This window comes from Dermacentor variabilis, chromosome 8, assembly GCF_050947875.1.
Source record: "Dermacentor variabilis isolate Ectoservices chromosome 8, ASM5094787v1, whole genome shotgun sequence".
NCBI classification, from domain to species: Eukaryota; Metazoa; Arthropoda; class Arachnida; order Ixodida; family Ixodidae; genus Dermacentor; species Dermacentor variabilis.
The window spans coordinates 4,743,079-4,757,008 of record NC_134575.1 but is presented as its reverse complement, the minus strand read 5'-3'; positions in this window follow the sequence as shown (position 1 = coordinate 4,757,008).

Here is a 13,930-nt window from a genome sequence, read left to right as displayed (position 1 = left end):
TATGAAGCCCAAGGGCGATAACATCGTCACCGTGCGCCGCACGCTGTATGTGCGAGTGAAAGCGTAGGGAGGGGGTGAGCCGACGATGGTGGCCCGCCCCCATATTCTTAAACACGCCTTCACTTGAAGCATCTCCTCGACTCAGCCAAGTCGAGGCGACGGGGCTTCCTCCACTCAAGGTGCCGTTGCGTTTCATGAACACTACTTCACCTTTCCTCCGCCGAGGAACGCCTTGAAAATGCGCCCTCGACTCAAGTGAGGTGTGCCGACCGAGAAAAGCGGCTGATATCGAGACTATTCTTAAATGTGCTTATCAAAAGTCCCATTATTTGAGACAAATATGTGTTTCCGTTATTCCGTTTGCCTTTTCAAACCTCTACACGGCGCAATGCACAACTTTAGCTCGGCAACGCTGCCACTGTGAGCGTTCGACTGATAGAGAAAAGCGGGAACTGTGCTTGAGTTCTGGCAACAATCGCACCCAAACAGCTGAGAGCATGGCGCATGGCTGAGAACCAAGACAATTTGCGCCGGCATTTGTCCGCTGCTCTTCGTTTCCTAGTCTTGCATTGGTGACTGACGTTGCGGTTGTTAATCGCGGTTATGATGGGGGATTTTGTCCTTGTGGGCATGGTGACCGATCCTGATTGACTTCTGAGGCAACAGATGGAACGGCCGATGCGCAGCTTTGTTCACCTTCAAAACCAAGTGGTGCTGAGAGTTTTCTGAAAGCAACAACAGGACAGACAATATGGGTGAGTGAGCCATATTCTCATGGAAGCACGGTATGCTAATGTGGTTTTTCTTGAGGTTGCCGCGGCGCTGCCGATAAACCGTTTCCGATGTGCGCAAGTATGATTGACTCCAGTTGCTCATGCTGCGATCATTAGCACCTGAAACATATGCAAGACAGCATAAGCTTGTGGAAAACATTTTTTTTGCTAATGGGAACTTGTCGCAGATTGGGTACGACAATCTGTTGTTGGTTTCGCTTTCTTAAAGAAAAATGTAGAAGGTACGGATCGGCGCCTACATCGAACGATCATTCCATTATCGCGTATGAAATCTTTCAGCAGAGGAGAAGCAGTTATAGTATGCATGTCGCAGAATGCGTATATGGTTGAGTGCGTAGCTCCGGCAAATTGAAAAAAAAAAACAAGCGTTTTTTTAGTTGTTCTAGAAGCCGTGGTGGGGGGTCAATCGGTTTGCTCAAATTGTAGCACATATGGTGAACGAACCAGCACTGGTGCCTGAATTTCCAGTGCTTCCTCACTTCACATATACGCTACGCTATGTTTTAATCTTCCAAAAATTCACTTGTCAATAGTTCATCACCGGCATTTCTTTTTCAGCCTTAACTTTTTCAGTGTGCTATGTGGTCGCAACTGATGCACGTTTTATAAACTGTGCTTTCAAGTTCACGCAATGGCCACATATTTTTAGTTGTGCTACGTCTTTTCATTTACGTTGCTTAGTTACACTGAATTTAATTAGCGCGCGAACGCCCTGTCTACATATAAATTTTTGCATTCTGGTGCAGGATGTGGGCCTTGGAAGGACCAGCTGATGAAAAAATCAACGTCTGTGCTGCACAGTAAGACTTCTGGCAGACCTGAAAGCATCGATAGATATGGTGCCTGCCTGTTGGAATTGCACCAGCTCGCTTCCCTGAAAGACCCTTGGTGCTGAAGAAGTACTTGACTAACCTACCCGGTAATTAGTCTGTGCTAATTTTCATAAACTTTGTAAAAATATTCATGTTACGTGTCCCCACATTCACAAAATAGCGAAATGGATACCATGTTATTTCGAACCACCCACATGAAACAGCCATGCCATAATGAAATCAAATTAATATTTTATTCCTCTTCAGCTGTCATATAATTTTTGTTTTAAATAGCATGAGTATGATGGGCGAAGCCATCAGTTACCCGTGGTGCGTTGCAGTTGCGACGGGGGCTTTTTGCTGCCCACAATTTGTGATGCAACTCTTTCGTAGCATTTGTAGCCAGCAGCTCAGTATGTAGTGGCATGCTGAAGCTAATTTAGCATGGACAAGTGTAGATTACGAAATATACCATAGTTCTGATGGTCGTTCTCAGTTTTTCTGAAATAACGGTAGTAGTGCACTCTATACTGCATTTTTTTCAGCATTGTCATAGTGACAGTCTGCATCACCATTTGGCCTGTTTTGGGAGTCCACAAGACACGCTGCTACCCTGGGTTTTGTACCTCGGTCAATTGCTGAAGTTCTGCAAGCCCCATGGAAGCCAACTATCATCCGCATCCAATGGAAGATACTCATTGTTCCGGCCCTCATAATTCATCTTAAGCTGAAGCTAGAAGCAGGGTAGAAATAGCATATATTCTGCAAGGATTTACCACTGAATTCCGTCGGGTGGCTACACCCGACAGGCTACTTACTGTCTTGAACAGAGCTTGTGTTTTATTCTAGAATATATTTGTCAGCAGTACTACTCCTTCTGTTTATATCCTGAGAAGCAAACAAGCAAAGACGCCAAAGACAACATAGGAGAAATTACTTGTACTTACTAATTGAATTAAAGAAGTGACAAATTAAAGTGGATAAAAGAAAACAACTTGCCATAGGTGGGGAAAGATCCCACGTCTTCGCATTACGCGTTCGATGCTCTAACGAATTCAGCTACCGCGGCGCCGTTTTCCCATCCACTTTCTTGTGTATTTATATATTACTACTAGAACTAACTACTACTACTACTACTACTACGACTACTACTACTAGAACTAGAACTAGATCGTTCCCCACCTGCGGCAAGTTGTTTTTTCATCCACTTTCATTGCCTTTAATTTATCATTTCTTTAATTGGAAATAGTAAGTACAAGTAATTTCCCCTGTGTTGTCTTTGGTGACTTTGCTTTTCGGCTTCTCATGATATGATTATTAAAATTCGTGCCCCTCGATTAACCCCCTTTCGTCTCCTTCATTACTGCTTCTGTTTGTAGGATAAGAGTTCATGCTGTATTTGCATAACATCAAAGGACAAAAAGACGAGAATAATGTTAATTGATTGTTTTAGAAAAAAATTGGCTCTTGGATTGACCAGAAATTACTATGGGGTACATACTGTCTTAATAAATATGACGGAAGAAAAGACATCTGGAGAAAAATACGATGAGTTCAGCTACAACGTGTCTATGAAGGCAAATCCATGCAGTCAAACTGCTTTTCGTGGTGGTGTTCGAGCTGGGGGGGGGGGGGGGGAGGGTTAGGACGTCAGAAAGCGATAGATATCTTAAGCAGAATATTTCGACGGCTATTACAATGCAGCAGGAAATTAGCTGGAGCTCTCCTCCACTTGCACTCCAGTGCAAGCAGAGCACACACAGCACAGTTGGAAAGGCAGTTGCTCTTCGTGCGTGTGTTGGCAACCTGGTTCCTGCATAAGACAAGGGGTTGGTAATAAACCTACAATGATGTTAAAAAAGGTCCATGAAAACTAGCTTAGGTACTGTATTCATTTTCTTTGGTTTACATTTCGTAATAATACATTCGTTTAAGACTTTTGTGTTCGAGAGCGCGATATTTCTTACATTAATGAGCTCATACTGTTTTTATTTATTTTTATTTGCAAAGAAACATTTTTCAGCTGGTCTACCGCTCGCGCAGCAAGATAGACATATAGCGATCTAACAATTTCGCAATGAACGCTATAGAGAGCGGGAATGTTCGCAATAAGGATGTGCGAGAGATATAGGTTACCACTTGCTAGCACTGTGTGTATTAGGAGCTGTCACTACGCTGCTACACCTTTATTTATCGGAATAAAAAATAATGTGATGTACAAGATCTCTACTCCGTTGTATTGTTATTCTGTCTCTTTTGTTCAAACAAAACATTACATTCACCTGTGTATACATGCAGGTAAAATTCTGAATCCCATTTTATGGTTGGTGACTTCCTGGTTGAGCTCGGATCTTCATAGAGATGATAAGCTAATTAAACTGTATGGTTTGAAGCAAGCGTTACGTAATTATTGCTTATGACCTTAACTTGCACCAACTGCACACGGTCTGTGCGAAATGACATTACATTTCTTCTTTTCCTTAGCGCCACTAGCTGCATCAAATTAAAGAAAATTGCAAAAGATATAGTGAACGCACCTGCTCGTTTATAGAGATGCTCGCTTTGCTGCGGTGTGCTTCGCCGTCCTTGGATTAGCGTAGGCAGTGGCGATCCATCCGAGCACAAACAGCCCCGACGGGCCGACTGCCGGCGCTCGCGCAAGCAACACACGTACACAGACAATACACGCACTAATGACAGGAATCTTCGTAGTTGTTTTCTTTTTATAAGTTCCAAGTCCGCCACAGTTATGTATCGCGTCGTGCTTGAACTGATGCGGCTTTGTGCGATCAGCCGCGAGAAACACGTGAATGCACTGACGCCGATAGTAGTTTTGGAGCACTGGCACGAAGAATACCCGTATGCAGATCATCAACTGTCTTATGCACGGAGTAAGACGACAGTCACTGCAGTAGCTCGCTGTCTTCTTGACAGGACGGCCGATCTGTCTCGGCGTCGCAGTGGAATGATTTCAGTGCCGAAGCACTCCAAGGGACCGCACCAATCCCTAAAACGAAGTCCTTGAAAATGCGCAGCACGGTTAACCTAAGAAAAGCTACGGAGGCAACTGGCGTCCACCGGAAAAAGCTGACGAGGCGAGCGACAGATCGCAAAGCCGCCATGTTTACGCACTAACTTCGCTCGAGGAGCGATTCAAGGTAGCTGCCAGGCTACCTTGAGATTCTCGAGTAAAGCGGTCGAGCATTCCTTCACTCAAGGCGCGTTTCCAGTGGAGGGTGTTTTGTGAAACGAAAAACCGCCCTCAAGGAGTATTTCGAGTGAGGGGTCAAGTCGAGGTGCGTTTGTGAATACGGGGGTCAGTCTTGTGTGCGCAACTAGAGTGTACATAGACAATGGTCGAGTGGGACAAACGGCGCTCTCCCGCTGAGGCGCTGCGTGTGGAAAAATTTTGCGAGGACGCTGCGAACGAACAGGATTGGGGTGGAGACGCGCTTCGGGGCAGATTCAGCGTAATAGCGCTGCGGGCGTCTAGACCGATTGCGCGCATACACTCTCATAATGGTGCTTTATTTCAACTGCAAATTTAGATTGACACTTTTTTTGCTACGGATACATATTTGACGCATCGGTTATACAACACGGCGTCATCAATTTTGCTCTCGTTGTCAGGTGCGTCTTCTGCTTGCGAGCGCCCGTTCGTTGCGCGAACGCTAGCGCACGCCAAGTTTTTCTCGTAGAAAGTCTGTGCAGTAAAATTTTTTACGGTTTTACTTGCTTTGGTGCGCCCGCGACTCTTGTCGGCTGGTACACATTGTAGTTTTTGCCAGGTGAACTGCTTAATTTAACATTATTTTCTAAAACTAACACGTAATTTCTGCCACTGAAGCCGCCCATCTGCAACATGAAGCCATGAAAGAAAATTTTATTGATATCGTGTCATTTTCCGCGCTTTTCTTGTTGGTAGAATATCGATCAGGGAGAATGATCAAATAAAGCGATATTATAGTGAAACAAGCCAGGTATATTCACTGCGTGGTGCGAAGAGATGCAGATGACCAATGCACTTGTAGGTAAATCTAATGGTACATATTGCGACGAAACAGTCACCACAGTGTGGCTGCACTGAAGAGGAGGAAGACGACGTGGACCCGCTTGATATAGCGTCACCATTTTGGCCTTCCGTTAGCTTCCTCTAAATAAATTGTATATAGCATCGGGCTACAGCTACACGTAACATTATTTTGGTGGAGGTGGACGTTCCCCGTACCCGTCATGGATCTTCGCAGCGGTCGCAACGGCGACAGTGCAACTTCGGCTCGTGCTGGCGGCACTTCATCTACGCAACCGTCTCCGCCTGCAGCCCCGACCTACGTCGCCGTCCTGATGTCCGACTGGCTCCGCTTATACGAACATGTCAGCACCATTCACAGGTGGGATCCTACTATTATGCTTGCGAACGTTCTTTTCTACCTCTACGGAGCTCCACTTGCATGGTTCCAGACTCACGAAGCGGATATCTCGAGCTGGGTTCTCTTCAAAGTGAAGCTCCGCAACCTTTTTGGCAATCCGTTCGGTCGTCAAGTCAATGCAAAAAAGCCCTCGCCACACGTGTACAGACGTCGACCGAGTCCTACGTGTCGTACGTTCTCGACGTATTCGCCCTTTGTGCCAAGGCTGACCCGAACATGACTGAGGACGATAAGGTTAATCACATCCTCAAAGGCATTGCTGACGACGCCTTCAATTTACTGGTGTTTACGAACGTCACCGGCATCGATACCATCCTCAAGGAGTGCCGCCATCTCGAGCATGCTAAAAGCCGCCTGGTATCCCAGCACATCAACCGACTTCCCAACACAGCTGCTACGTCATCCTGTGACGACTTCTTCCACCAGCCGTCGCGATGTGACAACTTGTCCCGCATCATTCGTCGTGAGGTCGAAGCGGCACAACCGGCGGCCCCTTCATTCCCGTTACCTGATCCTTCTCCGGTGACAATCTCCTCGATCCAGGCCGTCGTCCGTCAAGAGTTGTCCAACGTCGGCCTGCAATCCATTCGTTCTGTACGCTCGGAACCTTTGTCTCCACGCACGTCCCCGCCGCGCTCTTCTTACTCTTATGGACAGCGCAACCCCTCCGAGGAGCGAACCGTGGACGACAAGCCGATTTGTTTTAACTGCCGACGCATTGGACATGTCGCTCGCCACTGCCGCAGCCGCTGGACTTCTCCAACGCACTATTCTCCTGATTACCACCCTCGCCCCTCTAGCGCATCCTTTTCTTTCGCCCCATCTATGCCCGCTCCACCATCTGACCCTGCGACACCTTTGACACGACCCCGCTACTCCCGCTCGCCTTCTCCCTCCCGTCGTCAATCTCGTTCGCCCCTGTCACGCCGTGCTCCTTCTCCGACCTACTCGCCGCACCCCCGACCGGAAAACTAGACAGCGCAGCTTCTGGAGGTGAAGCTGCAAAGACGACATTGGCACGAAATTGTCGCTTCACCATACCCACCAACAAGAATATTTTGGACGTTCTCGTCGACAGTGTTCCTGTGTGCGCATTGATTGACACAGGGCGCATGTGTCCATTATTAGTGCTGCTTTTCGCCGTCGGATCAAGAAAGTTCTGACACCCGCCCGAACCGAGTTGTACAAGTCGCCGACGGAGGAACTGTCGCTATTGTTGGCATGTGCTCTGCCCGACTCACCATTGCTGAGAGACACACCGTCGTTCTCTTCACCGTCATCGAGCATTGCCCTCACGAACTCATTCTCGGTCTGAATTTCCTTGCTCATCATTCTGCCCTCATTGACTATTCGGCCGGCTCACTATGCCTTGACTTGCCTCTTCTTGCCGACTGTGTGGACCCGCTTCCAAGCCGTTTGAGCTGCAAGGATTTTATTCGCCTACCGCCCCACTCTGTGACACACGTCGACTTGTTGTCCTCACCAGCTGTACCTGACGGTAATTATGTGCCCGCACCAATTCCGGCAGTTACACTTACACGTGGTGTTACCGTGCCGCACACTGTGCTGACAATTACTGGCAACCACACCTGCCTTCCCCTTGTCAATTTCGCGCTAACCGCGCAAGTTCTGCCTCAGGGGATTTCATTGGCTATAATTAGCGCTTTGCAGGATGATGTGATCGAGACATTCACAGCGGAAGATCGTTACAGCTCAGCCCATACCGTGACGTCATCGCACGGTATTGACGTCGACATTGAGAAGATGGTTTCCTCTGACCTTACACCTGCTCAAGCTCAAGCTATTTGCCGCGTTCTTGAAGGCTATCGCGACATTTTTGAATTTGACAATCGACCCTTAGGTCAAACGTCCATCGTGACCCATGGCATAAACACTGGCGATGCGAACCGTATTCACCGACGTCCATATCGTGTTTCTGCGTCCGAACGAGCTGTTATCCAACAGGAAGTCAAAAAGATTCTTCCAAAGAACATTATCGAGCCTTCCTGTAGTCCCTGGGCTTCTGCCGTCGTACTTGTCAAAAAAGAAGGATGGAACGTGGCGTTTTTGTGTAGATTATCGCCACCTGAACAAAATCACAAAAAAGGACGTGTACCCTTTGCCACGTATTGATGACGCTCTAGACTGCCTGCACGGTGCCACCTATTTTTCTTCTATCGACTTACGGTCTGGCTACTGGCAGATATCCGTCGATGACATGGACCGAGAGAAGACTGCATTCGTTTCCCCTGACGGCCTTTATCAGTTCAAGGTGATGCCTTTCGGTCTCTGTAACGCGCCCGCCACGTTCGAACGAATGATGGACTCTTTGCTTCAGCGGTTCAAGTGGTCCACCTGTTTGTGTTATCTGGACGACGTCATCGTTTATTCGCCCACATTCGACACGCATCTAAACCGTCTGTCATCGATTCTTCACGTACGTGTTCCGCCGCGTCGGTCTCCAGTTGAACTCGTCAAAATGTCATTTTGCTGGGCGCCAAATCACCGTCCTTGGACACCTCGTAGACGCCAGAGGCGTGTGACCCGATCCGGACAAAATTCGCGCCATTACGAATTTTCCTGTTCCGAAGTCTACCAAGGACGATCGTTGTTTCATAGGGCTGTGCTCTTATTTCCGACGGTTTGTGAAGGATTTTGCGACCATCGCACGTCCCCTTACCGACCTCTTGAAGAAAGACGCCCCATTTTCTTGGGGACCTGACCATGCCGCATCTTTTTTGCAGCTCACTACTTTCCTTACCTCGCCTCCAATTTTGGCCCACTTTGACCCGTCTGCCTCAACGGAAGTTCGAACTGATGCCAGTGGTCACGGCATAGGAGCAGTGTTAGCACAACGCCAGCGTGGACATGATCGTGTTATAGCCTATGCCAGCCGACTTCTATCACCCGCCGAGCGCAATTATTCAATCACAGAGCGCGAGTGCCTCGCTCTTGTGTGGGCTGTTGCGAAGTTTCGTCCATACTTGTACGGACGCCCCTTCTGTGCCATCACTGATCACCACCCGCTCTGCTGGCTATCCTCGCTTAAGGACTCCACGGGACGACTCGTTCGCTGGGCGTTACGCCTGCAAGAATATACCTTCTCCGTGGTATATAAGTCGGGACGCTTGCACCAGGACGCCGATTTTTTGTCCCGCTACCCCGTCAACGAACCGGCTGATGCGGACACCATCGCTTGCGTTTTCTCTGTGTCCCAGTTGCTCGAAATCGGCAACGAGCAACGCCGCGATCCTTGATTACGAGCGCTCATCGGCCATCTGGAGTCAACGCCTGGCGACGCCTCTCTCCGTATGTTTCTCCTTAAAGAGGGGACATTATACCGCCGCAATCTCGATCCACACGGCCTTGACCTTCTGCTCGTAATTCCATCGCACCTGCGTTCGACTGTCCGCCAACAACTTCATGACGCTCCCTTGGCTGGACTCTTGGGCGTCTCGCGCACATACGACCGTGTACGACGTCGATTCTTTTGGCCGCGTCTCGCCCACTCCGTGCGGCGCTACGTTGCCGCTTGTGAGCCCTGTCAGCGCCGGAAGAAGCCCTCCACACCTTTAACTGGATGTCTCCAGCCGATCGACATCCCACCGGAACCCTTTTTCCGTGTTGGTCTAGACCTGCTTGGACCGTCTCCTCTCTCGGGCTCCGGAAATAAATGGGTCGCCGTCGCTACCAATTATGCTACGTGGCACGCAATCACCAGAGCCCTTCGGACAAGTTGTGCTACTGACGTTGATGACTTTCTGCTCTATGACATCATTTTAGTGCATGGTGCTCCGCGCCAATTGCTCACTGACCGTGGCCGCAGCTTTCTGTCGGCGGTCGTCGAGGACATCCTCCGCTCCTGCTCGACAAAGCACAAGTTCAGCACGTCTTACCACCCACAGACCAACGGCCTCACGGAGCGCCTCAACCGGACCATCACCGACATGGTTTCGAAGTACGTTGCGACCGACCAACACGACTGGGATCTTCACTTACCATATGTCACGTTCGCGTATAATTCATCGCGTCACGACACCGCCGGCTATTCACCATTCTATCTCCTATATGGCCGAGAACCTGCGTTGCCCTTAGACACTTTGTTGCCCTCGGCCACACGTTCAGCCACTGAATACGCCCGCGACGCGATCGCACAGGCTGACCACGCGTGCCAGCTCACCCGCACCCGTCTCGAGGCCTCACAGGAGCATCAGAGACGCCTCTATGATTGCCACTGTCACGACGTGCACTTTACTCCGGGTTTCCTGGTACTTCTCTGGTCACCCATTCGACATGTGGGCCTTTCCGAAAAGCTGCTGTCGCGCTACACTGGCCCATACTGTGTGGTGCGACAAGTGACCGATGTCACGTATGAAGTCGTCCCCTCCGACTTCTCAGCGTCATCGTCGGCTGCAAGTTACATCGTTCACGTGGCGAGACTAAAGCCATAACACACCTTTCACCGCGGATGTGTAGATTAAGCACCGGGACGGTGCTTCTACTGCCGGGGGTCTTGCTACGAAACAGCCACCACTGTGTGGATGCACTGAAGAGGATGAAGACGACGTGGACCCGCTTGACATAGCGTCGCCATTTTGGCCTTCCGTTAGCTTCCTCTAAATAAATTGTATATAGAATTGTGCTACAGCTACACGTAACAATATTATTATTTGTTTTGAACACATTTATACAATTAACAGGAAAGGAAAAGCGAGGAGCAGGCTGGCAACTGTCAACGGAAGGGGCACTAAGCCTGCCTACTCTTCAGAAGGGAGGTGACAGTAACGCAGAAATGGAAGGTAAGAAGGAGGGGAGGAAAGAGGAAAGGAAGAGCAACAGCACATGTTATGGAAAGTGTACATGTAAGAAAACAATCATAAAATATTCTAAATGCACTGACTGAAAAAGTGAAAACTGTTGACCGAAATAAGGCTGTTTCTTCTGAAAGGTGCACCAGCCCCAGCAGAACCAATCGAGTTTCCGAGAAAAGGAATCACTGTAATTATTGGATGTTAATATATACAACAGTGTTAGACTCAGACTGAATCGGGGAGACCGGGAAGTCTTTACTAATGTAATCTCCGTGGCTTGTCTGGCAATCTCCTTCAACGTGCCAGCAGGCGAAATGAAGTAAAAACATATTGTCTCATCAAATGGTATTTGCTGTTGAACAGATGGTATTCGACTACAGAATTGACTATTAAAAATTATTGAATAGCCGTTTCCTTCCGAATGTAACGCATAAAAGCACTTTTTAAGTCTCGAAGGTGAGGGGCCGATGAAAGTGAGGACTCTTATTCCGCATGATTGTGCTGCTGGAGATTGGTGGCTATTGCGCACAGGCGTATCGATTCCAGAGAGAATTAACGCACGGGTGATAATCAGTTCTGCTGAACAAGTTCCTAGCTGCCATTGAATATAAACGCCCCGCCCCGTTTCGGGGCAGCCTGTAAATCTGCTAACTTGATTGATGCAAGGAATACATTTTTTGACAGCGTCATTATGTCTGCAACCCATTAAAACTTGGTACCCAATGTGGTAGGAAATTTACCTTTTTCAAAGAGCGCAGCAGATCTACAAATATCTCTACGTGTATGTGAGGCATGCCGTTCCTTCAATTGCTTCATCATTGTCCTTATGATAGTGCATCAGATAAATGAACGCAGCCGCTTTTAATACAGAAGCTGCTTAGTTGAGCGGAATTACAGCCGGGAACAACGTTAAATTTAGGTATGAAATATAAGATAAGCAGAACATGTTTTTCTCAGAAATCAGACTCGAGAATAATGTCTTTCGTTTACACCCTAAAGAAAGGCGAAAGGCGCAGCTAATTCATTTTTTTTACTTTATAATTAAAGATATGGTATGAAGCACCCTGCTCAGTTCTCATCACCTAGGGTCCTTTAACGTGCATATAAACAGAAGTACACGAATATTTTCCCATTTCGTTCCCATCGGATTCCGCGACCTAGTTTAAACCCGTGAGTCGAGTTTAGCAGCGCCGCGTCATATCCACTATGTAGCCACTAATTAGGATGCCACACCGCCTTTTTTTTTGTTTATTGCTGTTAAGCATGAACAGGGACCAAAAATTTCGCACGGCTTACGGCCAAAGATTAGCATATATAATGGCTACCACAACTCTTTGCGGCGCTCGAGGTCCGACTGCAATAAAAGAACCCGTACCAATTACTCCACATTTTGTTACGCGATGAAGAGGGGAACATGAATGAAACCTTGCACTGCAGCTTTTTTTCTTTTTCTATAAGAATACTTTCCGTAAATCTGAGTACACGGCGCCGGATTGGGCAGATATGTTTTATTTCTTTGAAACGGCAGGCAGGAAGTTTACATATGCTTTTCCGTTTGCGATTCGCAAGACCTACTGATGGAACGCTATGCGCAGACATGCACACGAATGATACATGCTGCTTGAAGATCAAGAAAGATATTTGTTTTCCAAAGGGAACCTTACAATAACATGGCAGAATGAAAGCCGACGCTGCGGCCGCAATGCATGGGCGATCCCAAGCGGCATTAAAAATATAAAATGAAATAAAGAGAAAGAAAGGCATCTATTGCTAAGGCATAAATATATGTCATATGCAATTATAAACACTGTTTGAGCGGTACTGCATACCTCGGCTGTTTCTGAAGGTTTTTGTTTGCAGGCACCAATCTAAGCTTTCCTGCAGGCTCGCTCACGTCTGCAGGCTTGTGCTTTTTAACTAACTTCGTTAAGTCATGTTCTATAGAATCCATCTTCTCACAACTTGTTTCAGGAAGATGTTTCAATATCTGTTGAAAAGTAGCCTCAGCTTGCACTTTGAACTTTTCAATTCCTTTTTCTGTTTTTTTCTTTCAAACATTGCTTTGGGCTCTGCATGATGCCATGAGCACTGGCCATTAAGCAACTGGGATCATCAATGACACAAAAGCTTTGACCACCATTATCAAAAGAGACACCAAAGCACCTGGCTTCATGGCTCGGCAACTTGCTTGACTGCAGCTCTATCAAAGCAACAGCATAAATGTGCTTGCACATGTGCACATGTTATGGTAAGCCTGACAGTGCTTGCCATGGAGCTCACAACTTGTGCAAGTCCTGCCAGTCTTTTTCACGATGTGATGAATGTTAACTATGCTCTGATATTTTACCTGCCATACGCCATCTCCCACTTTGTCGATATCGGATGTCGGAATATCAACGCCTGCTTTGTGCTTTTACAAAATAACAGATTTGCGATGGTCGACTTTGCCTTCTATAAGTACAACAGCCCTGTTGAACATATTGTCAGCCGTCAAGCTAAAATGTACATAGATTAGCTTGTTCAGCCGCGCAGTTACTTGGCCACCAAAGTCGGAGTACTTCAGAGTCTTGTGCATTGATTCAATGGGATTGTTTGTTGTTAAGCTTACCTGATTTCTATAGCAATAGGCCCACTGAAGTACTCTCTTAGCATAAGTTTTCTCAAAGTATTTACTTAAGCTTTCCAGGTCCTCTAGATCTTTGTAAGCAAGGTTATTCTGTGCGTGCAACTGGGAAGGTAGGTTAAGAGATTCTTTTACTTTCTCATCTATTTCTGTTTCGCGTGCATTGATTAGTGCGTGCAAGGTTTCTCTTGTGACACTTCTGTACTTGATGCTACTAATCATATTGAGAGGTCTCAGCAGTGGGTTTGAGCCACACCTGACGTGGTTCGCTCGGCTCCCGCTTTTTGCCATCGTTTTCGGATGTTTTTCGAGTGTGTACCCCTGATCTTTCCACATTTCCGGATCTGTGAAGTCACGAGGAACACGCCGATACCCGACGCTTGTGGGTGGGTGGACTTTTGTGACATTTCTTCCCGTTTTTCTTTCGACTACGCCATCACTGTGTGCTGAGCCTAACCGT